Raw genomic sequence first — 27,386 nt, 5'->3', positions numbered from 1 at the left:
GCAGGCAGGCAGCAGGCAGGCAGGCAGGCAGGCAGGCAGGCAGGCAGGCAGGGGGACAGGCAGGCAGGAGGGCAGGCAGTCTGTGTCAGTAGTGCAGTGGAGCGTGATCAGAGATAATTTATCTCCAGGAGTGGTTGGGAGCAGCTCACGGCATAGTAAATAATATATGTGGATGACTCGAGGGCCCATCCCCAGTGGAGAGGAGAGGTGAGAGGAGCTGGAGGGTCGTGGAAGACAAGGGAAGAGGAGAGGATTGGGCAGGAGGGGGGGTGGGGTATTGTTGCTCAGGTTGGGCTGGGGGGACAGGGGAAGAAGAGGTAGGATGAAGGAGGAGAAGGGAGAAAAGGGGAGGTTGGGGGAGAATGTGGTATGATGAAGGAGAATGTAGGATTAATGGGGGGAGTTGGTATTCAGGCTTGGCTGGGGGACGGACCCCTAGGGTCATTGGATTTCCTCCATTCAGGGGGACACGGAGAGGAACATGGAGAGCAGATTAGAGGGGCTTGTGGTGCGTCAAGGGACCAAACAAAGGAAACGCTTAGCAGGCACACATGTCACTGAGAAAGGAAGCTGCTGCTGCTGTCTCTCTCTACATCTCTCCTGTCTCTCTTTCCTCTTCTGCCTGGCTTTTCTCTCCATTTTTCATGCAAACTCTTCAACCGGCGCAGATGTTTCCATCTCTTTCTCTCCAGAAGCCACCCGATTGAGACAGTCTCTGGGGCCATCTTGACATTGGTTTCAGGGTAGCCAATGAAGCTGTTTCTGGATGGGTGCAGCCGGGAGAAGAGTATTCTGTGAGGTGAGGAGAGAAGAGTGTGAGCAAATTTTCTAGGTATTTTGTTACAAATGGAATAATCGTGGAGTTTTGTCAAAGCGTTTCAGACCTAGGGGGATTGGGAGGAGGTCTGCTCGGCTGTCCTCTGCTCACCTGCCACGATCACTCTCTATTACAAACCCCACTTTCTCTCGCTCTCTCGCTCTCTCCCTCCCCCTCTGCCCCTCTCCCCCCTGGCTGGCCCCTGACACAAACACCACATCAGCACCAATTTCTGTCACTTACTCCGTGCGAGACCAGGAGCGATTACACCCAGTGCCACCTGGCGCTAGATCGGTCGCAGTGGCTGCCCGCTCAGTTGCCGCGGCGCGCGGAGGACCTCAGCTGGCACCGTAATTTGCACTGACACCTCATTTTAGAAGCATTCCGCCACACGCTCCTCCAGCCCCCTCCACAGCAACACCGTCACCACGACGACCATGAGCCAACCGAGAGAGAGAGACCTGATCTAATCTAAGGCAGGACGAAGAGACATTACTCCTCGGGTTTTTCTTTCAGATATAGGCCTAACTCCATTCCACACACAGACGCTGGAATGTAATGAGAAACAGAAACAAAACAACAAGTGTTTCGCTGTGTCCTTCCACATATGTGGATTATTTGAATCTCAATGTGACCTATCATTTTGTATAACGTGACAACAGCTAGTTACATAGAGTACTCTATAAACTACTTACTACAACAAAAAATGTAAATATTTATTTCCCCCCTCAAAGCATTTGAACTAAATTTAAAAAAAAGAATTTGTTTCTCTCTTAAAATACTTTAAATTATCAGGCCACTGCAGGCTGAGTTAAAGTTGAGAACAAGAGAGAGAATTCCTTAGAAGCAGAAAGAACCTCAATGCTCAATATTGTGTTAGTTAATCATCAGCTTTAGGCTCTCCTCTGCTCTCCCAGCATTGCAACAGCTCCTTTTAAATGTACTATTCCCCAATGCCCTACACAAATCAACAGACGCACAAACAAATAAGCAAACGAATAACCACAGTAAAAGATGTTCAGGCTGTGGAAATCCTGTGAGCCACAGAAAAACGACAATTAGGGAAAGCAATGTATTCTGTTAACCTTGGGCTCAGGATGGTGAAGCAACAACAGCCACAACAGCAGAAGTAGCAGCAAGGTCTCAAGGTCTCTGGACTGACCTTGACAGTGGTAGCTCACTCACCAACACTCTATTTGTTGCCCTCTTTGTTGCCCTTTTTGTTGCCATTAGTGGCGCCACACACACACACACACACACACACACATACACATACACATACACACACACACACACACACACACACACACACACACACACACACACACACACACACACACACACACACACACACACACACACACACATACACATACACATACACATACACATACACATACACACACACACACACACACACACACACACACACACACACACACACACACACACACACACACACACACACACACACACACACTTTCATTTAGAAATATTTATAGGCACTGTCTAAAATGATCCTTCCCTCCCGGTCGCTGGGAGAGAGTGTCATGAGAACGTTGGAGATCTGTGGAGGCCGTTCTGGCAGGCGGGCTGGGTGGTAGCAGGTGCTTCTTCTATGTAGCGTATTTACAAAGGAATTAAGATGCAATAACAAAGACCGGTGTCTTGGTAGGATGACTCTTTCTTTTCTGAAGGAAAGAGGGAGGAAGAGAGGGAGGAAGGTAAGGAGGGAGGGAAGGTGGTGGGATATGAGGAGGCAGACATAGTTTATTTTGCAGGAGTAGACAAAACCATCTGACAGTCACACAGACAGAAGCAGGCGATGGTTTCTGCTTTCTCCCTTGGCTACCTGGGGTAACGGCAGAAGTAAACAAGTGGAAGGAAACGCACGCTGCTAGACAGTGAAAACGGGCGGTACAGAGAAGGTTATGGATATGGGTGGGATTAGCAGTATGGTAAAGACTAGTCATAGGGTGGTGTCAAGCCATTTGATGAAGATTAGCAAGATGGCACTGCTTAGGAAGATGATGAGAATGGACAACATGGTGAGGATTAGCAATGCTGTATAGGTTAGGATTATTGTGAAGGACGCTTGATTGTTAACAGTATGTTGTTGTCAGTGACCATGGTCAAGTTTTCCATGACTTTAAGCCATATGAATTTGAAGATGTAATCCCCACCCTCTGAAACCATCTAAAATCAAATCACTATTTCACTTTACCTGATTCAACACTGACTGAGTCACAAACTCCCAGCTAATGTCGTAATGAAGGAAGCTTTTATGATTGAAAGGTCTACAACTGATGGGGGAGAGGAGTGGGGGAGAGGGGAGAGGAGTGGGGGAGAGGGGGAGAGGAGGAGAATGTGCTTGAGTGAGAGTGTGTGTGAACGTCAGCGTGTGTGTGTTTGTGTGTGTGAATATCAGCCTGTAGCCTTCAGTTTCCCTGAGCAGGTTTGATTGATACCGACAGCCCAGGATCTTAATGTAACAATAACTCAGTCCCCAGTCTCTTGCCACAATTAGGTTTCTCCCATGATTTAAACATGGCCGTGTCAGTCAGACAGACAGACAGACTGTCGAAGAGGGCTGAACTGCAGACCGATCCTGGCTAGCATCAGGACCTGGCTGATACTTAAGAGAATTACCCTTCCCATAGATCAGCTGTGATGTGACAGAGAGCAAGGAACTCCTTCCTTTGTTACCAGGGAAACCACAGATGTCCATAATGTACAGTCACAGTTCCCTCCCCAACCCTAGGTAGAATATACAGCACTTAACATTAGCCCGAAACCACCCCCACAGCTACTATACTGTCCAGTACTATACTATACTATACTACACTATACTATACTATACAATACCATACAATACTATACTACATTACACCACACAATAATATACTTTACTATCTCGGGGCATTTAAGAGTTGTGTCACATTTGATTGAATATACATATGAAATACCAATACAATGTCTACCTGCTTACATAGGTGCTGTTGCGTTCAATGCTATTCCTTTCAATGCCTGGTATTAGCTGACAGAGACCAAGAGAAAAAGAAACAGTGTTGGAATATAATTGAGCGTAATGCGTTCACAAACGGGGGAGGGGGTTTTGGGTTTTAATTGAAAATGATCTGAAACTGGCTGACAAAAGCTCTGCAGAAGTGATGATCTTTTATTCATTAGACTGTCAATCTACCGCGGCCTTGTCGTGGGGGGAATTGGAATCCACTGCCAGTACCACTTAGTATTGTGATTTAGAATATATGCAATGGCTGCAAGAGGGCCGCCTTCCACACAGTTATAAAGGGGTTTGTATAAAGTACAAAGAACATGAAACACGATAAAGTACTGTATAAATATCGAGAGGTAGAGCAGGGATATAAACATGACAATGCTATTGATACTAATAAACGACCAGGACACTTCATTGGCTCTGGGATGTGATGGTCGACAAAGGCATGATATGGCACTAACCCTGTATCATCAGATTGAACTGCTTCATTCCCACCAACGTGCACGCCCTCATGCACACACACAGCCACTAACACAGCATCACGCCCTCATGCACACACACAGCCACTAACACAGCATCATGCCCTCATGCACACACACAGCCACTAACACAGCATCACGCCCTCATGCACACACACAGCCACTAACACAGCATCACGCCCTCATGCACACACACAGCCACTAACACAGCATCACGCCCTCATGCACACACACACAGCCACTAACACAGCATCACGCCCTCATGCACACACACACAGCCACTAACACAGCATCACGCCCTCATGCACACACACAGCCACTAACACAGCATCACGCCCTCATGCACACACACAGCCACTAACACAGCATCACGCCCTCATGCACACACACAGCCACTAACACAGCATCACGCCCTCATGCACACACACAGCCACTAACACAGCATCACGCCCTCATGCACACACACAGCCACTAACACAGCATCACGCCCTCATGCACACACACAGCCACTAACACAGCATCACGCCCTCATGCACACACACAGCCACTAACACAGCATCAAGCCCTCATGCACACACACAGCCACTAACACAGCATCACGCCCTCATGCACACACACAGCCACTAACACAGCATCATGCCCTCATGCACACACACAGCCACTAACACAGCATCAAGCCCTCATGCACACACACAGCCACTAACACAGCATCACGCCCTCATGCACACACACAGCCACTAACACAGCATCACGCCCTCATGCACACACACAGCCACTAACACAGCATCACGCCCTCATGCACACACACAGCCACTAACACAGCATCACGCCCTCATGCACACACACAGCCACTAACACAGCATCACACCCTCATGCACACACACAGCCACTAACACAGCATCACGCCCTCATGCACACACACAGCCACTAACAAAGCATCAAGCCCTCATGCACACACACAGCCACTAACACAGCATCACGCCCTCATGCACACACACAGCCACTAACACAGCATCACGCCCTCATGCACACACACAGCCACTAACACAGCATCAAGCCCTCATGCACACACACAGCCACTAACACAGCATCACGCCCTCATGCACACACACAGCCACTAACACAGCATCATGCCCTCATGCACACACACAGCCACTAACACAGCATCACGCCCTCATGCACACACACAGCCACTAACACAGCATGACACCCTCATGCACACACACAGCCACTAACACAGCATCACATGCTTTACATTTACAAGTATAACACGTCTTGCTGATATGTTGTTTGCTCTGAAAAACTCACGGTTTACAGGCATTGACAATAAGTTCTCTGAGCACTGCCCTCAATCTTCAATTCTGCTTATTGTCCTGTATCTCCAGCACTGTGTATTTTCCCTCTCAAACCTCAACGTCAAACTTGTGCCCTGATGAGGAAATGCAGTAGAACAGAGCTTCCTCTCTGCCTGCTTAGAAACTCCTTGGGTACTGGAGCATCGTCTGCTCAATCAATTCCAGGTCTTCTCAGAAGCACCTCTTCCAGCCGTTGCAGGAGTTTCTTTACTTCTTTCTGGATTTAATGGAAATAAGAGAGAGTCCCTCGCTCTCCAACCGACTGCTCGACTAGCCAACACAGGGAGGGAGAGAGAATTCTTGATTTACATTCTGGATTATGGATAGGATGGTTATTATTTATTTGCTTGCTTAGTGCCCTTGTGACTTTAGGAGCCCTGGAGCAGCCTTGAGGAGGCCCAGACGCGGACGACGGTGTTGACCATACAAATAGAATGTGTGATTCTCTGAGGGGGCCAAAGAGAAAGGTCCCCTCCTCTCCCTGCCGTACGACGGGCCTGCGTTTGACCTCCAGTCGTCCTCCAGGGATCAGACAGACACTGTCATTTATCAACCGCACACACACACGCACACGCACACACACGCATACGCACACGCACATAGGTTTCCTGTTGTGTGAAGAGTTGTACAGTCAGTCTCATATTGCATTCCTGATATTCAGTGCCACTATCGTTTCTATATCCCCCCTCCAACTCTGTGACTTAAATAGTCATTCTAATCCATGTTATTGTACGTGGAGTGATTTACCACATTACAGTGTTCATTTAGTACATCAAAATCAGTGACCCGGTATTAATTCCATTTTATAATAATACAGCAGAAATTTAAGTAAAGGAGAAGATTCATTTAAAGTTAACTAAATCGTCAATTAAATTCATTTGTACAGTAACATACTTTGCAAGTCCTCAAATCTTATTAGGCCCAATTAAGAGTGGATTTATGCACCTTGGCAATTACCTTGTGCTTTTTTGCGGAAGAGTGAGCAACAGTTTTTGAATACCAAATTGGAATAAATTGACGTTAGAGTGACAGCAGGGTCATCGCAGTATGAGGCCAAAGACAATACAGCTGGAGGTCTTCTTCTGGTCAGGTTTTCCACGTCCTCAGTGTGTACATGTGTGTGAGACCCTCAGTGTGTACATGTGTGTGAGACCCTCAGTGTGTACATGTGTGAGACCCTCAGTGTGTACATGTGTGTGAGACCCTCAGTGTGTACGTGTGTGTGAGACACTCAGTGTGTATGTGTGTGTGAGACACTCAGTGTGTACATGTGTGTGAGACCCTCAGTGTGTACATATGTGAGACCCTCAGTGTGTACATGTGTGTGAGACCCTCAGTGTGTACATGTGTGAGACCCTCAGTGTGTATGTGTGTGTGAGACACTCAGTGTGTACATGTGTGTGAGACCCTCAGTGTGTACATGTGTGAGACCCTCAGTGTGTACATGTGTGTGAGACCCTCAGTGTGTACATGTGTGAGACCCTCAGTGTGTATGTGTGTGTGAGACACTCAGTGTGTACATGTGTGTGAGACCCTCAGTGTGTACATGTGTGAGACCCTCAGTGTGTACATGTGTGTGAGACCCTCAGTGTGTACATGTGTGAGACCCTCAGTGTGTACATGCGTGTGAGACCCTCAGTGTGTACATGTGTGTGAGACCCTCAGTGTGTACGTGCGTGTGAGACCCTCAGTGTGTACGTGTGTGAGACCCTCAGTGTGTACGTGTGTGAGACCCTCAGTGTGTACATGCGTGTGAGACCCTCAGTGTGTACATGTGTGTGAGACCCTCAGTGTGTACATGTGTGTGAGTCCCTCAGTGTGTACATGCATGTGAGACCCTCAGTGTGTACATGTGTGTGAGACCCTCAGTGTGTACATGCGTGTGAGACCCTCAGTGTGTACATGCGTGTGAGACCCTCAGTGTGTACATGTGTGTGAGACCCTCAGTGTGTACATGTGTGAGACCCTCAGTGTGTACATGTGTGTGAGACCCTCAGTGTGTACATGTGTGAGACCCTCAGTGTGTATGTGTGTGTGAGACACTCAGTGTGTACATGTGTGTGAGACCCTCAGTGTGTACATATGTGAGACCCTCAGTGTGTACATGTGTGAGACCCTCAGTGTGTACATGTGTGAGACCCTCAGTGTGTACATGTGTGTGAGACCCTCAGTGTGTACATGTGTGAGACCCTCAGTGTGTATGTGTGTGTGAGACACTCAGTGTGTACATGTGTGTGAGACCCTCAGTGTGTACATGTGTGAGACCCTCAGTGTGTACATGTGTGTGAGACCCTCAGTGTGTGTGAGACCCTCATGTGTGTGAGACCCTCAGTGTGTACATGTGTGTAGACCCTCAGTGTGTGAGACCCTCAGTGTGTACATGTGTGTGAGTCCCTCAGTGTGTACATGCATGTGAGACCCTCAGTGTGTACATGTGTGTGAGACCCTCAGTGTGTACATGCGTGTGAGACCCTCAGTGTGTACATGCGTGTGAGACCCTCCCTCAGTGTGTACATGTGTGTGAGACCCTCAGTGTGTACATGTGTGTGAGACCCTCAGTGTGTACATGTGTGAGACCCTCAGTGTGTATGTGTGTGTGAGACCCTCAGTGTGTATGTGTGTGTGAGACACTCAGTGTGTACATGTGTGTGAGACCCTCAGTGTGTACATGTGTGAGACCCTCAGTGTGTACATGTGTGTGAGACCCTCAGTGTGTACATGTGTGTGAGACCCTCAGTGTGTACATGTGTGAGACCCTCAGTGTGTACATGTGTGTGAGACCCTCAGTGTGTACATGTGTGAGACCCTCAGTGTGTATGTGTGTGTGAGACACTCAGTGTGTACATGTGTGTGAGACCCTCAGTGTGTACATGTGTGTGAGACCCTCAGTGTGTACATGTGTGTGAGTCCCTCAGTGTGTACATGCATGTGAGACCCTCAGTGTGTACATGTGTGTGAGACCCTCAGTGTGTACATGCGTGTGAGACCCTCAGTGTGTACATGCGTGTGAGACCCTCAGTGTGTACATGCGTGTGAGACCCTCAGTGTGTACATGCGTGTGAGACCCTCAGTGTGTACATGCGTGTGAGACCCTCAGTGTGTACATGCGTGTGAGACCCTCAGTGTGTACATGTGTGAGACCCTCAGTGTGTACATGCGTGTGAGACCCTCAGTGTGTACATGTGTGTGAGACCCTCAGTGTGTACATGTGTGTGAGACCCTCAGTGTGTACGTGTGTGAGACCCTCAGTGTGTACATGTGTGTGAGACCCTCAGTGTGTACATGTGTGTGAGACCCTCAGTGTGTACGTGTGTGAGACCCTCAGTGTGTACATGCGTGTGAGACCCTACCTTGCAATCCAATTCCAACTAGTTCAAACCTCATGCAGCTGTGAGTCCTCAATATCACATCAACTGGAAGAACGCAAACGTCATGTTTCTAGTCTTGGGAGTGTTTCTGTCAGGCCTGATAGTCTTGGGAGTGTTTCTGTCAGGCCTGATAGTCTTGGGAGTGTTTCTGTCAGGCCTGATAGTCTTGGGAGTGTTTCTGTCAGGCCTGATAGTCTTGGGAGTGTTTCTGTCAGGCCTGATAGTCTGGGAGTGTTTCTGTCAGGCCTGATAGTCTTGGGAGTGTTTCTGTCAGGCCTGATAGTCTGGGAGTGTTTCTGTCAGGCCTGATAGTCTTGGGAGTGTTTCTGTCAGGCCTGATAGTCTTGGGAATGTTTCTGTCGGGCTTGATAGTCTTGGGAGCGTTTCTGTCAGGCCTGATAGTCTGGGAGTGTTTCTGTCAGGCCTGATAGTCTTGGGAGTGTTTCTGTCAGGCCTGATAGTCTGGGAGTGTTTCTGTCAGGCCTGATAGTCTTGGGAGTGTTTCTGTCAGGCCTGATCGTCTTGGGAGTGTTTCTGTCAGGCCTGATAGTCTTGAGAGTGTTTCTGTCAGGCCTGATAGTCTTAGGAATGTTTCTGTCAGGCCTGATAGTCTTGGGAGTGTTTCTGTCAGGCCTGATCGTCTTGGGAGTGTTTCTGTCAGGCCTGATAGTCTTGAGAGTGTTTCTGTCAGGCCTGATAGTCTTAGGAATGTTTCTGTCAGGCCTGATAGTCTTGGGAATGTTTCTGTCAGGCTTGATAGTCTTGGGAGTGTTTCTGTCAGGCCTGATAGTATTGAGAGTGTTTCTGTCAGGCCTGATAGTCTTAGGAATGTTTCTGTCAGGCCTGATCGTCTTGGGAGTGTTTCTGTCAGGCCTGATAGTCTTGAGAGTGTTTCTGTCAGGCCTGATAGTCTTAGGAATGTTTCTGTCAGGCCTGATAGTCTTAGGAATGTTTCTGTCAGGCCTGATAGTCTTGAGAGTGTTTCTGTCAGGCCTGATAGTCTTGAGAGTGTTTCTGTCAGGCCTGATAGTCTTAGGAATGTTTCTGTCAGGCCTGATCGTCTTGGGAGTGTTTCTGTCAGGCCTGATAGTCTTGAGAGTGTTTCTGTCAGGCCTGATAGTCTTAGGAATGTTTCTGTCAGGCCTGATAGTCTTAGGAATGTTTCTGTCAGGCCTGATAGTCTTAGGAATGTTTCTGTCAGGCCTGATAGTCTTGGGAGTGTTTCAGTCAAGACTTATAGACCCAGGCACATCTCACATACCATGTGTGTGTGTGTTTATGTGTGTCTGCATGTGTATGCTAGCATGTGTGTGTGTGTCTGCTTGCGTGTGTGTGCTTCTGTGTGTGTGTACATGCATGTTGGTGTATGTCCTTTGTTATCTGTGTGTGTGTGTGTGTGTCTGTCTGTCTGTCTGTCTGTCTGTCTGTCTGTCTGTCTGTCTGTCTGTCTGTCTGTCTGTCTGTCTGTCTGTCTGTCTGTCTGTCTGTCTGTCTGTCTGTCTGTCTGTCTGTCTGTCTGTCTGTCTGTCCGTGTGTGTGTGTGTGTGTGTGTGTGTGTGTGTGTGTGTGTGTGTGTGTGTGTGTGTGTGTGTGTGTGTGTGTGTGTGTGTGTGTGTGTGTCTGTGTGTGTGAGTCAGAGATGCTCCTGTTATAAGAGACCTATGGGCAGTGTGTTGATGAGCAGTGGGCCGTAGTTAACCTGCTCACTCACCCCAGTCACGATGAAGTCAACCAAAGAACCAGGGAGAAGAATAAAAGACGAGGGATGAGAGAGGAACGTCCGTCTCGTCAATAGAACCCCCCCTTACCTCCACCACTCCACTACCCATAATGCCCTTGGAGACGGGTGGGCCACTGACCTGAAATAATTGCTTTTGTCGAGTCGTAAGCCTGAGTGTTGACCTTGGACAAAACATGGAATAATGTGCTGTGCTTTATTACGGCAGCGTTGATATATATAGAGAGAGGCTTGTTAATTCTGTAAATGTAATCTCCCTGCAGTTTAAAAGAGGGACTGACGACCCCGTGAAACCTCTCTGTCTCGGAATGCTCAGATCAAACGTCTCTTATAGATACTCAGAATGCCTGGCTAACAATGATATCAATCAACATCAGCAACGTTATCATCAGCATCATTATCATTCTTCTGTTATCATTCATAATCATCATCATCGTCATTATCAACATCATCATCTTCAACTTTTTGAAAGAATAATATTCAGACTCAGAGTTCAAGTGTGTTCTTTCTTGTTCCTCTCTGTCACTGAAAGACAACTATAGAAAAACATTTTAGAGGTATACTGTACTGTAGAAGAGTCCTGTTGAACAGGGGGACGCTCAGTAGAGCACTGACTCTCTGTGTGTGTGTGTTCCCAGTTCTAGTGCCAAGTACGTTTTCTTGCAATCTGATTCATCTACAGTATGTGAACGTTCTAAGAATGTTTATAATTTGAAAGTATTTATATGGCCTATTCTAAGTGATGCAGGACTTTGGCATGGGGAAGAGGTACCAGAGCCTTAGAGCTGTGGCGATTGGCTGAGGTGTTTATTGCAGCGAAACAGTGGAGTCAGTGACACATGTAATGAAGACAGCCAAACATTAGAGTTACAACACAACAGCTCAGCAGACACTTTCAGTGCAATCTTCTTCTAGAGGAAATAAAAGAGATGTTTCTGTCTTTGTCACAAAGCTTTTACCTTTAAAAAGTCAGGTAGCCAGTTATTTTTTAATGTGGTGATCTAAAATGCATCACACTACACAGCTACCTAACTAGGAAGCTGCTGATTAAAATTCGTAGTAGTCAAGAGGGAAAAGCAAGGAAGGAAGACAAGCACGTTGGCCTTCCATTAATGAGGTTATTCCGAACAAGCTTTCTGATGACCTGATACGTACTCCGGCAAGATTCATCACCATTTTTATGTTAATGTTTATTAGTCCTCAGAAGAGAGAGGGAGATAAATAGAGAGAGAGGAGAGAAGCAGCTTGCGGCAAAAACTCCACCAAACATCACCTTGGAAGGATTCAATGGAGACAATAAAAAGAGCGAGCACTCAGATGCCAGAAGACTTCCTGTACTCAAAACTTAACGGAGCTACTTTTAATCCTGTTTCGCCAGTCTAAAGATGCCTAATGACAAGACATGAAGCCTTCACGACGTATTCAGCCTTCCAGCTGCTTTCAAGGACAACTTTTATTTCATTTCATAACCAATTCACTTAGCTCACAATCCTTTCAATTCCAGAGCCACTAAACACACATGGGAAGGCTTTCATGGTTATTGTTTTCCCATCTAAAATATGGTTTCTGTATATTATAATCCAACTCAGTAAACCTATCATCATAAATGTCCAAACAGAGCTGGTGTATTGTATTCATACTTACCTTTTCAGAAACAGCTGTAATCAGTGGGTTGGTTATTGAGGAATTAGCGTTGTTAGTGTAGCATCCCATTCCTGTCTGCATGATTGGCACTTTCTCACTGTAGAAGTGATGCAATAAAATCTCAAATAGGAGGAATGGTGCAGTAGTTATTGATACTGTGTTAAATAATAAGGGTTCCTTGAAGAGGTAGGAGGTGGGCTGAGGAGGAGAGAGGGAGAAGTTGGGCTGAGGAGGAGAGAGGGAGAAGTTGGGCTGAGGAGGAGAGAGGGAGAAGTTGGGCTGAGGAGGAGAGAGGGAGAACTTGGACTGAGGAGGAGAGAGGGAGAAGTTGGGCTGAGGAGGAGAGAGGGAGAAGTTGGTCTGAGGAGGAGAGAGGGAGAAGTTGGGCTGAGGAGGAGAGAGGGAGAAGTTGGGCTGAGGAGGAGAGAGGGAGAACTTGGACTGAGGAGGAGAGAGGGAGAAGTTGGTCTGAGGAGGAGAGAGGGAGAAGTTGGGCTGAGGAGGAGAGAGGGAGAAGTTGGGCTGAGGAGGAGAGATGGAGAAGTTGGGCTGAGGAGGAGAGAGGGAGAAGTTGGTCTGAGGAGGAGAGAGGGAGAAGTTGGTCTGAGGAGGAGAGAGGGAGAAGTTGGGCTGAGGAGGAGAGAGGGAGAAGTTGGTCTGAGGAGGAGAGAGGGAGAAGTTGGGCTGAGGAGGAGAGAGGGAGAAGTTGGGCTGAGGAGGAGAGAGGGAGACGTTGGTCTGAGGAGGAGAGAGGGAGAAGTTGGGCTGAGGAGGAGAGAGGGAGAAGTTGGGCTGAGGAGGAGAGAGGGAGAAGTTGGTCTGAGGAGGAGAGAGGGAGAAGTTGGGCTGAGGAGGAGAGAGGGAGAAGTTGGTCTGAGGAGGAGAGAGGGAGAAGTTGGGCTGAGGAGGAGAGAGGGAGAAGTTGGGCTGAGGAGGAGAGAGGGAGAAGTTGGTCTGAGGAGGAGAGAGGGAGAAGTTGGGCTGAGGAGGAGAGAGGGAGAAGTTGGGCTGAGGAGGAGAGAGGGAGAAGTTGGTCTGAGGAGGAGAGAGGGAGAAGTTGGGCTGAGGAAGAGAGAGGGAGAAGTTGGTCTGAGGAGGAGAGAGGGAGAAGTTGGGCTGAGGAGGAGAGAGGGAGAAGTTGGGCTGAGGAGGAGAGAGGGAGAAGTTGGTCTGAGCAGGAGAGAGGGAGAAGTTGGGCTGAGGAGGAGAGAGGGAGAACTTGGACTGAGGAGGAGAGAGGGAGAACTTGGACTGAGGAGGAGAGAGGGAGAACTTGGACTGAGGAGGAGAGAGGGAGAACTTGGACTGAGGAGGAGAGAGGGAGAACTTGGACTGAGGAGGAGAGAGGGAGAAGTTGGGCTGAGGAGGAGAGAGAGAGAACTTGGACTGAGGAGGAGAGAGGGTGAGACATTGCGGTCATGGAGTGGAGATTCATATTTAAAGTCCAGAGACACTCGACAGGGAAGTCTAATATTGCTCTATCTTTGTGATGGAAGGTACTGTAATGGTACTAGCTATTACTTTATTACACACAAGTGGTTTATAAAAATTACCCAAAGTAAAAAAAAAATCCATATTTGCACTAGATTAAAACTGGTTTGAAAATGGTTTGGTAAACAGTCTCCTCTGTGTCTGTGGTTGGTGTTGGTGGTCACATTTCTGGAGGGGTTTCTGAGATCAAAGTGAAGATAGTTGAGTATTGTGCCATAGGCCACATGGCACAGTGCGGTGGGTAGGCTCTGCTGTGCCTGAGTGAGTGGTGGGCGGATGAGTGGGAGGATGGGGAAGGGTCAGAAAACATTATGCAAATGAGACGTGCAAAATCAACAACGGCATGATCCCCTCTCTCTCTCTCTCTCTCTCTCTCTCTCTCTCTCTCTCTCTCTCTCTCTCTCTCTCTCTCTCTCTCTCTCTCTCTCTCTCTCTCTCTCTCTCTCTCTCTCTCTCTCTCTCTCTCTCTCTCTCTCTCTCTCTCTCTCTCTCTCTCTCTCTCTCTCTCTCTCTCTCTCTCTCTCTCTCTCTCTCTCTCTCTCTCTCTCTCTCTCTCTCTCTCTGTCTGATGGTGGATATTGGTATGTTTTTTCCATCTGGCTAAGCTGGGTGGATTTGAAATGGAAAATAGAAACTAACCACAGTTCCCCAATTATCCCTGCGTAGGCCGTCATTGTAAATAAGAATTTGTTCCTAACTAACCTGCCTAGTTAAATAAACGTTAAAAATCCCAAATGAATTCACCAATGAATCCTCTTTATGTCCCTACATCACACAATATGCAACAATGAACATATGAACAATGTGATTCACAACACTGGAACAAAACGTTTCCAAAACATATGAATAGTGTGAGTGTTGATCTTTCCCATTGGCCCATGGCGGGTCCAACTGTAAGTTAAGAAACAACAACTCCTGTCAAGTTTCTCAGAAGTCATGTATTATAATGGTATTACCTTGGTTAATCTGCAGATGGTTGTTGCTGTAGAGAGGGAGCTGGCACTAAAAGCAGTACAAGGGCATGAGTGTAGTGCCGAGCAGGTTGTGGTGCCTTTGTGCGTTTCCTTTTCTCCACTCAAACATGTTTTAAAGCACTCTTACCCTCAGCCAAACCCCGCCTGCCTCCTCGCTGCCTCCTCTCTAGCTATGAAAGACTAATTGGATGTGTGTTTTAATACTCCAAGGAGCTGTTTGGGACTCTATGAGGCACTTTCATTCCACCAATATGATACAGCAGGGAGGTCGGGATGTTGGCATTACAACTCATAATGGAGGTTCTACTGTAATGCACCTTGATCCTGCTTTCAGAAGGAGAGAGAGCTAGGACTGGCTGTGTGTAAACTCAGTCCACATCAAACTTTTGGACATGCCTGTAAATGACAGCCTTTAATTGACATCCCTTTTTATTGGCTTCCCTACTGCCTCAGAATCAGATGTACTTTGGTTAAAGCAGGCTGTAGCCGTCACACACTGCCTGCCACACACTGCCTGCCACACACTGCCTGCCACACACTGCCTGCCACACACTGCCTGCCACACACTGCCTGCCACACACTGCCTGCCACACACTGCCTGCCACACACTGCCTGCCACACACTGCCTGCCACACACTGCCTGCCACACACTGCCTGCCACACACTGACTGCCACATACTGACTGCCACACACTGCCTGCCACATACTGACTGCCACACACTGCCTGCCACACACTGACTGCCACATACTGACTGCCACACACTGCCTGCTACACACTGTCTGCCACATACTGACTGCCACACACTGCCTGCCACACACTGACTGCCACATACTGACTGCCACACACTGCCTGCCACACACTGCCTGCCACACACTGCCTGCCACATACTGACTGCCACACACTGCCTGCCACACACTGCCTGCCACATACTGACTGCCACACACTGCCTGCCACACACTGACTGCCACATACTGACTGCCACACACTGCCTGCTACACACTGCCTGCCACATACTGCCTGCCACACACTGCCTGCCACATACTGACTGCCACACACTGCCTGCCACACACTGACTGCCACATACTGACTGCCACACACTGCCTGCTACACACTGCCTGCCACATACTGACTGCCACACACTGCCTGCCACACACTGACTGCCACATACTGACTGCCACACACTGCCTGCTACACACTGACTGCCACATACTGACTGCCACACACTGCCTGCCACACACTGACTTTGCCATCTGAAGGATTAGAATGAGCTATACAGTAACTACATAAGCTCAGTTCAAATGCAGTTGTGTGGAATGGGCCGCCTGCATGTATCTGTAAAATCAACGTTTTTTAAACAGACCCTTTTCATGTTAATGTAACAATAACTCCCTCATCCTGTCTGATGTCACAGTTCTAACTGCCTCTTGATTGGACTGAGTCACAATCAGATATCCTAATATTGCTTCGTTTGGAGGCTAGCTATACATTTCACTTTGCCTGCATTGCCCCATGAGAAACGACCATCACATTTGGCCTCTTCTTTAATACAGTAGCTTTTCTCTCATTGAACTAAGTCAATAAATAATTTAAACACATAATTGTATCCTTTACCTAGAGTTTTTTTCTGAAAACCTAAGAGAAACACCACCCAAACACCCCAACTAAAACATTGGTGGATAATGGGCAGCCTGAGATTTACGGTGCGCAGAGTCGATCAGTAAAAACGACTGCAAGCCATGAATCTAAAATGAACGGGACATTACCTAAATGATTGAGTCTGAGAGTTTTAACGCGTTTTCCTACCTGCTAATGCGCCTTAGTCTAGTCAGCACATTTGTCGCTCTGCCTCCCTCCTCGTCCCCTCCTCGTCCCCTCCTCCCTCCCCACAGCAAATAAACATCAGGCAGAATGATGACTCCCATCTCATAAACATATGATCCCTCTCTCTTTCTCTTTAATGGATAACACTTGGGTTTTCATGTGTGTACGTGTTTCTCTCTCTCCCTGTGTATTTGTATGGATTTGATATGTGTGTTCTGCTTCGAGTATCTTATCAGCTACGACTAGACTAAGGGGGGCATGTATCAATGCCTTTGTAAATGGAATAAATGTTGAATTCGCCAGTTGTCTGCTGCATTATAACGTGTGCCCTCCAGCGGTACTCGTGGATAGGGGTCCAGATGATCTCCACATTGAATTATAGGGGACAGTAGTGGGTGCTGGCATAGGCACAAGAGCCAGCTGGGATAAGACTCTCCCATGCATTGTCTTTAAGCTCATTGCCTTGTGATGAATACAAATGCCACATTTACACTGAATCAATGTTAATATTGGAAACTGCCACGGAGAAAGGAGGGGGAAATCAGTGCAGCCGTCAAAGTTGAATCAGGACGTGGTGTATTACTGTAACTGAATCCTGACAGAATCACAGGAAAGAGGAGAGGAAGAGAAAGAGAGAGAGAGGAGACGGGAAAGGGGAGTTAGATGAAGATCTTGAGGAAGGACACAAAGAAAAAAAGTGAGAATGAAAGAGAGGATTGAATCAGATTCCTTTCATCTGCATACTGTCATACATCTATAATAGAGTTGAGCCAGTAAGGCAGCAGGTCTATAACACAATCATTGACTTTGCTGGACTAATCTATGACTGCACTGTGGCCCCTCTGACTGGCCCTCTAATAAAGGTTGACACTGGGTAATTGAGGGGGCGGGTCAGTGCATGTCCACTGGCTGGCTGCACAGGACAGGACAGGTGGAGGTGGTGGGAAGTGGAGGGAGGACAGCTTGTAAACACGCACACACATGCCGTTGGTTCAACATCCTCTCCTTCATTTCATCTGTAGAGTGGGGCCTGCCTAGACCATGACAGCCTTTAATTCAGTGATAAGACAGCCATAAGTCAAAGGAATAGATGATTGATTTCCCTGCAGTCCACAGTAGGAGTCTTTATACCTGGACCATGTGGTTATGTGTTGAAACCATTCAGGCCAGCAATGAAAGCCTGTAAAATGATGTCTATGGAATGAGTTGGTGTGGTACTGCACAGGTGAGTGTGTGGTTGTGTGTGGTTATGTGTGTTTGTGTGGGAGTGTGTGTGTGTGCGAACGTCTGTGTATACGTGTGTGTGTGTGTGTGTGTGTGTGTGTGTGTGTGTGTGTGTGTGTGTGTGTGTGTGTGTGTGTGTGTGTGTGTGTGTGTGTGTGTGTGTGTGTGTGTGTGTATCTGTGGGTGTGTATCTGTGTCTGTGTCTCAGTGGGTGTGTATCTGTGTTTGTGTCTCTGTGGGTGTGTATCTGTGTGTCTGTGTCTGTGTGTGTGTGTGTGTGTGTGTGTGTGTGTGTGTGTGTGTGTGTGTGTGTGTGTGTGTGTGTGTGTGTTATGTTCCTGACAGCTGTTTGCATTCCTTCTCTGTGGATGTAGCATTAGCTGGTCCAAACCTAATTAACGTAGCCTGTGGAGGGACGGGACTGGCGGTGAGCGCTGGCGGTAATGTGATGTCACTGTGGATTAGCCTGATGGGCCGCTGTGAGGTGAGCGAGCGGGAGGGAGAGAAGGGGAGGAAAGGGAGGAGGCAGAGGGAGGGAGGGAGGGGGAGGGTGAAGAAGGGATGGAGTTTGGGGGAGAGGAAAGGAAGGAATGGGGCAAAGAGGATGACGATACCTCACTCAACTCAGCTCCAGTCCAGCTCTACCTCACGATGGATCCATTGGATTACACTTTGTCTTTATTTTGCCATTAGAAGAGTAATAATAACACAGACTGAACATAATAACACAGACTGAACATAATAACACAGACTGAACATAATAACACAGACTGAACATAATAACACAGACTGAACATAATAACACAGACTGAACGTAGAACCCTCTAACCATGTAATATAAGAAGGCAGCTTCACTGCTGCTGTGACACCATGTCCCTTACTCTCTGTCTGTTGGAAAGGGATGGTGGGCGGTAGCTCGGACCATAGAGTGGTGCAGTGTGGTTACTGATGGTTACAGTGGTGTTGGGGGATCTGTCTTCATAAACTCAGCAAGGTCGGCTTCAGGCCAGAGGAGATATGGTGGGGAACACTCTAATACAACCAGCAGCCTGTTCTCCTCTCATGTTGGAGTTTCAGCTGAGCTACCCCTCTTACCGACCCCGCAGTGCAGGGAAATGCTGGGTGTGTGCGTACCTTTGTGTGTATGTGTGTATGTTCGCGTATGTGTGTGCTTGTGTTCGTGGTTGTGTGTGTGTAGTGTTTGTCTGCATGAGTGCACACGTATGCGTGTATGTGTGCAGAGCGTATGCCAATGCCACTTTTCGCCTCTCTCCTGCTCAGCACAGTACATCATTCTTACTGAGGGAGAGTCAGTGACTCAGTATGAATTCATCCAGATTTTCCCAGCCCTCTCACAGAGCTCACACCATGCACCCTGTGATCTTTCTGTGGTCTCTCTTTCCCTGTGCTCCCCTGTACCTCCTACTGTCTGTTTCCCTGTGTGTCCTGTCTGCTTCTCTAGCTTCTCTCTACCCTCCCTTCTATTCTCCTCAGTGTTACTAGAATGTAATGAACATCACAGTGAACATCACGGTGAACATCACGGTGAACATCGCAACATGGTTGTCCCTTCATAAATACCTTACAGCACTAAGGCCATATGCCTGATAGCCCATCCAGCTATAGAGAGAGGGTTTTCCTTTACTTGACAGTGTACAGACCAGGCAGTGTCAGATAGGATCTTTGTTGTGGGCAGGAGATGGCAGACAGCAGGTAAACTGAGCAGGTTTTCTGTTTGAATTAAGTATTTATTTTCTTATAAGCTTGACGTGTTTCAATATTGATGTGTTTCTCCAACCCACTTTGGAGAGCAGTGTTCCATGAGGCTCCAGCCCTCAGTACACAGCAGGGTTAAGGCTGCCATGCCCAGGAGCCAGCCTCGGGCTGGGGGAGAGAGAGCATGCCTGCCTACCTGCCTACCTGCCTGTCTGACACGGCTGTACGGCGAAGGAGAGCCACGAAGAGAAGGAGACATCTCATATGCACAAAGAACAGAACAAAGTTAATACCCACATTAAGCTTTCACAAAGCACAAAGACTCTACTATAACAGCCCTTTGGGTCATCATTGGCTGGCTGTCTACATATTCACGTGTGGTCACATGTTCTATTAATGCTTGAACTATTGCAGGTGGTCTTTATTCATATATGCACACATGACTGCACAAAAGCACACACAAATGGCATATATTACATGTTCTATTAATGCTTGAACTATTGCAGGTGGTCTTTATTCATATTGCACACACACACACACACACACACACACACACACACACACACACACACACACACACACACACACACACACACACACACACATTTTCAGTAGATCGTTAAGAGATAGTTCCCCTGGGCAGAGTATTATCACATACACCTGGCACATTGTACTAGGCCGGAGATACTTAAAAACACATATCTGTGAGATTCAGCCAGAGAGAGCAGTTATCTCTGGTAAATGTTATTGTATAACTAATGATCAGACTCAGCAACAGGGATCCAACAACATGCTATTTACTTTCCCAGCTTGTTGTTTAATACATTTATTAAGGTCACAAAGACACCTTGTTAGGCTGAGCCAATCCTCATATCTAAGTAAACCATTTATATGTACTTGGCAGGACCTTGATACAACTTAGGGCATCTCTGGCATGTACCAGAGACATTTGATAACTGAGCTCAACAATAAGAGTAACTTGAGTAAATCTATCAAACCTCAAAATGTCTGACTGTGGTAGACAGACAGTAGGTCAGATGGTAGAACGTGGTGCTTGCAGTACCAGGGTTGTGTGTTTGATTCACTAGAGTAAGATGCTCTGGATAGGAGCATCTCCTACATTGTAAACCACGTCTGTGTGAGTGATGTCAGCCTCTGAGGACCTGTACATACTCAGGTTCTACAACTGATGTGTGTTTATTTTCCTCTAACTGTCAGTGACTTTTGGACTTCTCACACAGACTCCCTTCACAGTGCAGTACAGTGAGCCAAGCTGAGTTGTACACTATACCACACCACACTACACCACACTGAGCCCTGTTTGATGTTAATTGTCATGGTAGCCGTCTCTCGGTGTGACGCTCGTCTAAATTGCAGCGAAATGCAATGATCAGGGAGCAGCAGGACATTAAGAGCCATATTTATCACTGTCAGGATGGGAGGCGGCTGTCTGATTGCACAGCTGATCAGGAGAGATGTTTGTGTCTCAGAGCCCTCCTCTACCTCAAGCCTCTGACTGGATCTGAAAGACCACTCAGAGAAGAGAGAAAAGGAGAGGGGTGGAGGGGAGGAGAGAAGGGGAGAGGAGGCGAGAGAAGGAAGGAGGGAGTGGAGGAGAGGAAAGAGGAGGAGAGGGGTAAGGAGGAGAAGAGGTAGCTAGAGAGATTTGGTCTGATTATTGAAGGGGATCCTACGTGTGAGTAGAGATAGACCTAAGCTGGATAGTAGAAAGCTTGTTTGCCAGCTAAACTGGAGGGGAGAGTCTCTCTCTCTCTCTCTCTCTCTCTCTCTCTCTCTCTCTCTCTCTCTCTCTCTCTCTCTCTCTCGCTCTCTCTCAATTCAATTCGATTCAATTCAAGGGGCTTTATTCGCATGGGAAACATGTGTTAACATTGCCAAAGCAAGTGAGGTAAATAATATACGAAAGTGAAATAAACTATAAAAATGAAAGGTAAACCTTACACATACAGAAGTTTCAAAACAATAAAGACATTACAAATATCCTATTATCTCTCTCTATCTCTCTCTCTCTCTCTCTCTCTCTCTCTCTCTCTCTCTCTCTCTCTCTCTCTCTCTCTCTCGCTCTCTGAGTGTTTATGTACAGTATCTAACAGCAGTAGCTACAAGAGGATGTATAGAGAGGGTTCACTCTCAGCTGTAAGTCACTGTACGGTATGTAAGGCTGAGTGAGCCAGCCATATGCCTCTATATCAACCCAATAAATCTAGACGTGTGGGAAGCAGGTTGAAGCGTTACACTGGAGCTGATGGGGTGTGGTGTTTCTGTCTGCCTGCCTGTGTCCCTCCCGACATATCTAGATTCACACGTTACTGAGCACAAATCACATCTGGCTGTTGGGTCCCAGACAGACGCATCATTTAGGAAGATGTGTTATGATGCTATGAATCTCCTGATGGATCCGCTGTTCGTTCAGCTTGTTTTATATGTGTATTTTCTGCATTCTGCTTCTTAGTATACAGGCGAGGAGGATGAGGGGCAAGGCAAGAAGATTGGTAGAGGAGGGAAAGGAGGTGAGATGGACGGAAGAGGGAAGAGAGGTGGAAGGGTACAGAATGGTCCATGTATATTTGACCTGATGCAATAAGGTAAGCATACACACACGTGCAAACAATGAGATTTGAATTGTGTGTGTGTGTGTGTGTGTGCATGTGTGCATGCATGAGTGTGTGTGTGTGGCTTGTAGAGGTTCAGGTCAGGCAGTGGGTGGTGATATAATGAGGGAAGCGGGAACATACACTACAGATGCCTTTCTGACCTGCGACACCTTTCTTACCTGGTTTACATGTGTGAATGTGTGGGCTTTATCAGTCTCTACAGCTGTATTTGTGTGTGTGTGTGTGTGCAGCCTGCACTGTGCAGTCCAACCACTAGGGGGCAACAGCATTCTGTAAGACTCCGCCATAAGTCATAAGATGAGCTGGGTGCCAAGCATAGAGAATGATAGAGGCCTCTAGTATCCAAAAGGCCGTCTTAACATGGGCAACGCCATTGAGGTCTACCACCATTTTAATGTAGTCAACTGGGTGGGATTTCCAACTTCCTTGGTTGATCCCTCACGGTGACCCTATTGGAGTCATGTCCAACCGGATCACCAGGAGGTATCAACCAATCCTGAAGAAGAAAATGGACTACTTCAAAATGTCGATTGCCTCAACGGTGAGTCCTCTATCTAGCTCTTTGGTGCCAAGCCAAAGTTCTAATAAATGATTGAGACATTTTAGTGACATTCTGCTCACTAATTTGTAGTTGCTTACATTTTCTAAAACGTCAGACGAAGCTTTTCCTCTTCCACTGTTTGATCCCAGTGACTTTCTTTGACGTGCTTGTTTTGAAGCACATGCTTGTGATAAACAACAGATGTGTGCATGTGTTACACACACAGAGAGAGAGAGAGAGAGAGAGAGAGAGAGAGGGAGGGAACCGAATGTATGAAAGGGAATAGCAGATTAATGTTATTTGTATTTTTCGTTTCTATTATTTGGTGAAAGAAACTGAGGACAGAAGCAGAAAGACATGAGGAACGACCTGTTTGATATTCTGCCCACGGCTAGCCAGAGATAAAGCACTGTAGAGCGTGTGGCGGGAACAGAGGGAAAAAAGAGAAGGAAAGCAAAGGAGAGAAAGAAGCATGTAAGGAAGAGAAAGAGCGAGTGAGAGAATAAGAGAGGGGAGACAAAGAATATAGCAGAGTGCGGCAGATTCATGAAGTCAATACCCTCAGTTTGTCTGAGACACTAACAACACCTATATACTGTACATGTGTCCACAGAAAGAGAGAGATAACAGAGAGAGAGATAACACACCGAGAGAGAGAGATAACACACAGAGAGAGAGATAACACACAGAGAGAGATAACACAGAGAGAGAGAGAGATAACAGAGAGAGAGAGATAACACAGAGAGAGAGAGATAACAGACCGAGAGAGAGAGATAACACACAGAGAGAGAGAGATAACACACAGAGAGAGAGATCAGAGAGTGAGACACAGACAGACAGACAGACAGACAGACAGACAGACAGACAGACAGACAGACAGACCAAAACCAGAAATCTAAACGAGATTAAAATGTGCAGGGAGTGTGGAGGAGAGAGAGATGAGAGATAACACACAGAGAGAGAGATAACACAGAGAGAGAGAGAGATAACACACACAGAGAGAGATCAGAGAGTGAGACAGACAGACAGACAGACAGACAGACAGACAGACAGACAGACAGACAGACAGACAGACAGACAGACCAAAACCAGAAATCTAAACGAGATTAAAACGTGCAGGGAGTGTGGAGGAGAGAGAGATGAGAGAGAGAAAGAGAAGATGGGAGAGTAGATTACTCTGGTATCTCCTGTGCTATTCTTCATTTTAAGCAGCTTGTTGACCTTTCCAGTCAAGCCTGCAGGTGTAGTTCAGCTTCTGCAGCAGTGCCTGCAGTAATTTAGGTGTGAACTCAGGCACCGAGCAGAGTTGAGAGTGGAGAGGAGAGTGGAGAGGAGAGTGGGTAGTGGAGAGTGGAGAGTGGAGAGTTGGGAGTGGAGAGGAGAGTGGAGAGTAGAGAGTAGAGAGGAGAGTGGAGAGTGGAGAGTGGAGAGTGGAGAGTGGAGAGTGGAGAGAGAGAGTGAGAGAGAGAGAGAGAGAGAGTAAAGAAGAGAAAGGGAGAAAGGGAGAGCGAGAGAGAAAGAGAGCATCCATCCGTCCGTGCGGCTTTGGGGCAGCTGGGCTGGGAGAGTGACCGCTTCCAAATGATTGCCTCTCATAAGCTGGTGTTTTATATCGCCCCAGATTTACTGGCCATTTATGGGAGCAGTTATTAGAGTGTACCAGCTCAGAGCCAGCAGGGCTTGAGGTGATACCACTGTTTAAACCCATGAGTTCTACCAGCAATAGAGCAGTAGAGGCTATAGAGGGATATTCACACTCTAGCAGTGCCCCTGAAAAGACAGAAAAAGACAATCCCACAAAGATAGAGAAACACTTAATCAAACGACAATACTGGCTCCGGGATGAACGTTTAACGGCCTTTTCTGTCACGAGGTCCACCATGATTACTTGTGTGACCCATCCCTTACGAGAGAGAGACTAAATCAACAGTTCCTCACTGAGTATGATGGTTACAGCCACACTGGTAATTGAAGTCATTTATTGGAACATCATAGCACACGTTTGGTCTACATGGAAGGATGACTCAGTTGTCCAATGACTAAATAGAAAAGCCAATGCATTTCGGCAATTTTCCTGTCTATGTAATGTTTAGGTGATGTGTTGAGGTAAGGTTTCAGTGATGTTAAGTTGATGCGTTGAGGTAATGTTTCAGTGATGTTTAGGTGATGTGTTGAGGTAACGTTTAGGTGATGCGTTGAGGTAACGTTTCAGTGATGTTTAGGTGATGCGTTGAGGTAATGTTTCAGTGATGTTTAGGTGATGTGTTAAGGTAACGTTTCAGTGATGTTTTGGTGATGCGTTGAGGTAACGTTTAGGTGATGCGCTGAGGTAACGTTTCAGTGATGTTTTGGTGATGCGTTGAGGTAATGTTTAGGTGATGCGTTGAGGTAATGTTTAGGTGATGCGTTGAGGTAATGTTTAGGTGATGCGTTGAGGTGATGCGTTGAGGTAACGTTTAGGTGATGCGTTGAGGTAACGTTTAGGTGATGCGTTGAGGTAACGTTTCAGTGATGTTTTGGTGATGCGTTGAGGTAACGTTTAGGTGATGCGTTGAGGTAACGTTTCAGTGATGTTTTGGTGATGCGTTGAGGTAATGTTTCAGTGATGTTTAGGTGTTGTGTTGAGGTAACGTTTCAGTGATGTTTAGGTGATGCGTTGAGGTAACGTTTCAGTGATGTTTAGGTGATGTGTTAAGGTAACGTTTCAGTGATATTTTGGTGATGCGTTGAGGTATCGTTTAGGTGATGCGTTGAGGTAACGTTTCAGTGATGTTTTGGTGATGCGTTGAGGTAATGTTTCAGTGATGTTTAGGTGTTGTGTTGAGGTAACGTTTCAGTGATGTTTAGGTGATGTGTTAAGGTAGCGTTTCAGTGATGTTTAGGTGTTGTGTTGAGGTAACGTTTCAGTGATGTTTCGGTGATGTGTTAAGGTAGCGTTTCAGTGATGTTTAGGTGTTGTGTTGAGGTAACGTTTCAGTGATGTTTTGGTGATGTGTTGAGGTAACGTTTCAGTGATGTTTAGGTGATGCGTTGAGGTAACGTTTCAGTGATGTTTAGGTGTTGTGTTGAGGTAACGTTTCAGTGATGTTTTGGTGATGTGTTGAGGTAATGTTTCAGTGATGTTTTGGTGATGCGTTGAGGTAATGTTTCAGTGATGTTTAGGTGTTGTGTTGAGGTAACGTTTCAGTGATGTTTAGGTGTTGTGTTGAGGTAACGTTTCAGTGATGTTTAGGTGATGTGTTAAGGTAACGTTTCAGTGATGTTTAGGTAATGCATTTAGGTGTACTGGTGAGCCTGCTACAAATAACCCCCACTTCCCTTAGTGTGTGTGTGCGGAATCATCTTGCTGTTTCTCTACACCACAGATCCCAGATCAGATCCAAGATCCTCTATTCCAACCCATTATAAACTCCATTATCATGTGAAAAGGCGCTATTTCTTGTTAGCCAGTTCTTCAACTGGGAACAGATGTTTTTCCCTCCCCGGGAATTGATTGGCTCCTTAGTGAAAAAGGGTGGCAGCCTCGCTTTATTACTCATATAAAAAGCCTCTTAAATGACAGCATTCAGACGAAATATAGGCCTATATTCACTCTTTCAATTTGGGGGTAGGTGGTATAGAAATAATTATACAGAGAGAGAAAGAGAGAGCGCTTCTGCTTCTCATTCTCGTTGTGTGTGTGTGTGTGTGTGTGTGTGTGTGTGTGTGTGTGTGTGTGTGTGTGTGTGTGTGTGTGTGTGTGTGTGTGTGTGTGTGTGTGTGTGTGTGTGTGTGTGTTAAAGTCACATGCTTCCTCGTTACAATGAGCCACTCAACATGCTTGTGTGAGAACAAAATGAACTGTGGAGGTATAATCACCACGGAGCAGTCCAGAGGGTATTACCACCACACTGAATGGCACTAAGAGAGGACACAGTTACTGCACATTCACCACTGTTTACATACTCAGAATTATATTTTTTATTTAAAATATACAATGCTTTCAGAAAGTATTCATACCCCTTGACTTTTTCCACATTTTGTCGTGTTACAGCCTGAATTTAAAATGGATTAAATGCAGTTGTTTTGTCACTGGCTTACAGTGGTCCTCACTGGCTTTCCAGTGGTCCTTCTGTAGCTCAGTTGGTAGAGCATGGCACTTGTAACACCAGGGTAGTGGGTTCAATCCCCGGGACCACCCATACGTAGAATGTATGCACACATGACTGTAAGTCGCTTTGGATAAAAGCGTCTGCTAAATGGCATATATTATTATATTATTATTACACTCAATACTCTATAATGCCAAAGTAGAATTATGTTAACATTTTCTTTAGACAAATCATTAAAAAATGAAAATCTGAAATGCCTTGAGTCAATAAGTATTCAACCCCTTTATTATGGCATTCCTAAATAAGTTCAGGAGCACCATTTTGCTAAACAATCACATAATAAGTTGCATGGACTCATTCTGTGTGCAATAACAGTGTTTAACATGATTTTGGAATGACTACCTCTTTTCTGTACCCCACACATACAATTATCTGTAAGGTCCCTCAGCCGAGCAATGAATGACACAGATT

Source organism: Oncorhynchus keta, chromosome 31, assembly GCF_023373465.1.
Source record: "Oncorhynchus keta strain PuntledgeMale-10-30-2019 chromosome 31, Oket_V2, whole genome shotgun sequence".
NCBI classification, from domain to species: domain Eukaryota; kingdom Metazoa; phylum Chordata; class Actinopteri; order Salmoniformes; family Salmonidae; genus Oncorhynchus; species Oncorhynchus keta.
Note: the sequence above shows the minus strand (reverse complement) of the source record.